The sequence below is a fragment of the Monopterus albus genome, unplaced genomic scaffold (assembly GCF_001952655.1).
Source record: "Monopterus albus unplaced genomic scaffold, M_albus_1.0 scaffold20.1, whole genome shotgun sequence".
Classification (NCBI taxonomy): domain Eukaryota; kingdom Metazoa; phylum Chordata; class Actinopteri; order Synbranchiformes; family Synbranchidae; genus Monopterus; species Monopterus albus.
Genome location: NW_018127900.1, coordinates 3,732,346 through 3,736,373, shown reverse-complemented (window position 1 = coordinate 3,736,373; position 4,028 = coordinate 3,732,346). Strand labels below are relative to the sequence as shown.

The 4,028-nt window shown below is 40.3% G+C and overlaps 1 protein-coding gene across 6 annotated transcripts in view; it reads left to right on the top strand.

Moving 5' to 3' along the window:
• Positions 1-4,028, top strand: part of slc20a2 (solute carrier family 20 member 2) — a 43,278-nt gene that overhangs the window by 19,330 nt on the left and 19,920 nt on the right. The gene's annotated exons all lie outside the window — the stretch shown is intronic.

Below are 4,028 nucleotides of genomic sequence, written 5' to 3'. Positions count from 1 at the left end.
CTCCCTACAGGCACTGTTTAACGTATTTTGTAGTTTATAATTCTTTCATATTTTTTCCGGCTTCATGGGCACTTGAGCAACAGTAGAACCATATAAAAATGTGTTGCAGTAGAGTTAAAGTTTACATCTCCTCCATCTCTACCTTTCACCTGTTTTAAATCGGACAACCAGCTATTTTGCAGTGCAGTTAATAAACCTTTGTACTTGTATTTTAAGCAGAAGAGTTATGTGCCCATCTAAACTGTAAAGATGCTTCAGCTGTCAGTCACATAATATTATTCTTTGGGGAAACGGATGGAATTTGTACATCCAAATCCAGGGCTCCCAGAATAGCTCATCTTACTTTGTTAAACCATTAAGTCTTAAATTCCTACTCATTCACAGCCTAAAAGAGGTCGACTTGTGTACTACATACTGTGCAGCTGGTTGATGGATCTCTGGGCTCTCAGGTGGTAATTTTAGATTTCACTGCATATATTGACTACATCCTGTAACCCTGATGAAAAGCTACTGAACCTGGAACTCGTTGTCTTTATAACCTTTGACTTTTTAAACCCTCAAATTATTTTGCACTGGAAAGTTTCTGATACTTTTCGTTCCCAGGAACTAAAGTCCAAGAACTTTCCCTGGGGCAAAATGCATTGTAAGAATGCCACATGTAAAATGCTGTTGCTGTAGTTTAGCAGTCAGTGATGTTCAGCACTGCACGACTTGCTCAAGTAATACTTGGACCTTCAGAAAGTACTACTCGCCAACTAGGGACTTTCTGGGGGATAGAACTTTGCCCCAGAACTAAAATTAGGCCCCGGTTTCTCCGGTGGAAACATAGGCAGCAGAGCAAAAAGGCTCCTGATCCCTGGGAAAAGGACCTCTGGTGGAAACAAGGTTGTGTTGTACTGAAGGACTGGTTTAAATCTCTTCTATAATAAAGCAGTCAACAAGAAGTTGACTAAACTAGTGAATGAGTTTTAGCTCTGGGGAAAATAATTTTAGTGTACCCGTGGGAGTGGTGGTATTTGAACTGGTGTTCATGTGATATAACAAGACAAGGTCTTCAGAATGTACCAAGTCAGCTACAGCTGTCACACCAAGGTTCCCTGTTTAGAAAATTGTGTGCGTGCCCACACTCATGTCACTCATGCTCTCCTCCTTCCCACACTTGCGCACCCACAGTTGAAGGATGAACTGTCTGCATTCTCCAGTGTTGCACAGACCATTTCCTCTGGAGTGTCTGGTTCCGCTTGGCGGAGGAGCTTGTTTGACTGTGTGGTCCTCCTGTGGTGGCTGTGTTTCCCAGATTAAACATTTACACAGCATCTTGTTAGCTCTTCAAACTGGTAAACCAGTTATTTATACAGCAATTCTCCAAAGTGTTGAGCTTGATGAAATACAATTTTAACTTATTCAATAAAGATTCGAATGAAGATGACTTTTAATTATAATCGTCCTGGTAAACAGGCTATACTATACCAGCTATAAATAATATGAAGCACTTCAAGGGGTCATGTGAAATTTTTTTTTTTTTTTTTTTTTTTTTTTTTTGCTTCAGACAGAGAGAACACCTCAGATTGTATTGGTTTGTTTGGTCATAAACTACAAACTTGGTTAACCTTTTTAGAAGCAGTTATTTTGGTGACCATGTGCTAGCAACTTTTTTTTTTATCAATTTTTCATCCAAAGTGTCTCAAACCTCTGTGTCCGAGACTGAATCTTAAGGTCCAGGGTCACTGATCCTTTGCTCTGATCCTGTACTTTGATTTCTGGAGGGAAGGAGTTGAAAAGAGAATTTCTCCTCAGCAATTTGTGACGTATCATTATTTTTATTTTTTATTTTTTTTTTTTTACCTAGTCTTTTTGAGAATTGGCAACCTCTGAGCTCTCCTTTTTGCTATATAAAAAAATTGGCCCACATCGAGTTTCTATAAGAAAAATGATTCAGGATCAAGGAGGTCTTGCACAACCCTGATCTAGAGACATATTAACATCTTTTTATGTGTGTGCTGTAGTTCAATGAAGGACAAAGGACAGCAGTATGTGACCTCAACTGTTCCAGATGGAGCTCTTAGTTGGGAGGAGGGAGTCGTAACCAGCCGCGGGCTATTTAGAAAGGAGCTGCCTGCCCCCGCGTGATGAGGAACGCAGTCAGTTCATGCAGAGAGAATGTACCAATCTGGCCTTCGAGCTATTTACATTTAATGCACCCTATTAACAATTGACTTAACCACAGAAAGGGAATGACCTGCCATTAACTCCTATGAAATGACTTTCTGTGGTGTAGACAGAGGAGAAAGAACTCTGACCAAGTCGTTTGTGGTGTCGGTTTCTCAGGGACCACCAGAGGCTTCAGTGTTGGCCTCATCGGTTTCAAAAGTGTACTGTTACTGCTGCGATGTAAATAAACCTTGTGGAGCTTGACTGGGGCAGGGAAAGCTGTGTGCCCCTTGCTCTAGGATCTGATTGGACTCTAGTCCAAGTCCTGGACTCGGGTACTACAATACTAAGTTAAGTACTTGCAGACAGTTTCTTCTAAACTGAAGACACCACCATTAAATGTTACCCATTTTTGATGTTTTCCTGTGGAGACCTGATTTAATATCAGTTTGGCAGACTACTACAGTATGTGGATATCCACACTTGCTCATTCACAGGAAAATCATGCTTATTTTCACACAGTTGTAATTTACATCTGAAATACATTTCTGGCCTTTTATTTTATAGGTTAAGTAGCTATTGTCACAGCAGTTTAGGTGGTTGTAAACACACAGGAGGCTAATTTACATAGAAATGTCCCCTCAAGGTCTTGAAAGCTTTATAAAAGTGGTTAAGGCTTGAAATAACAGTAGTTGTTGCCTGTGTCAGACATTTGACAAAAGTTGTCATATCACAAAAATGGATCAGCCAAAATTGGTCAGAATGTGTACAGACAAATGTCACTGTCCCAAGTGTTATGTCCGTTTTCTTTGTCACTGAAAAGTAAAATGCTAGTTTTGCAAAAGATGCAAGAGAATACAGAGAAGTTATTCCCTCTAGTATATCATCAGCTTACTTATGACTCCTGAAAAGCCCAGTTTTGTTCCCACACCAAGTAGCAATAAAACATCATTGCTGATCTTCTTGCTGCATTGCAGTAAATCCATGCACTGAAGGTTTTTTAGTTTGTACTACAGCAATGCGTTCCATTTTGTTTGAACCTGTACTCCAGTGCCTGTTACAAAACTCATTTGAACCTTTGACTGCCATCCAGTGGGCACCCTGACAGTCATATTGAGGCTGAAGGAGCAAAGGTTAGGGAGGGTATCTGCAGTGTAATCTACCATGTAAACATTCACGGGGCTGTCAGTGACACCATCTCTTGGTCAACATACCTGTATAGAGAATGTGAGGTTGCTGTCACGGCGTGTTGAATTTTGGGTAAATGAGCCCATTTGGAAGATCATGCTCATTATCCATCATAGAAATAGATACTATATACAGCTATAATTTCATTTAAAAAATAAATACTATCCTATATGTCTATATACAGTAGCGGATGCTTCAACTACATCCAAACGCCCTCTTTAGTGTTCAGTTTGACCACAGACAGGACAGAGTCCTCTGCAGTGTTTGTGTCGTCTGCCAACAGCTGCTAGCTCCCGAGCGAAGCTGAGTTCAGGGTGCAGAGTACTTTTTCTGCCTGTCGCTCTCATTGTCAGGATCTCTAGGTCTGCTACGAGTCAGCTACAGTTATCCATTCTGAGTGACCCCAGTCAGTAAAGTGATTTCTAAATGATTTGAGCAGCTTTATAAGCAAACATAACAAGATTGTATGCAGGTAAATACAGCTCTCATCTCCCAAAATGGTGACCCCATCCCAACGTTCAACACTGCATGACGTACCTTTACACTCTCGGTTCATCAAACTGTTATGAGACATTGCAAAAAGTTCCACAGTATTGTGATGTAAATTAAATATTTTAATGATCACTTTTGGCATCACTGTTATAATTATAAATTGCCATCAGATGCTCTCTTTGTGACGCAGAGGCAAA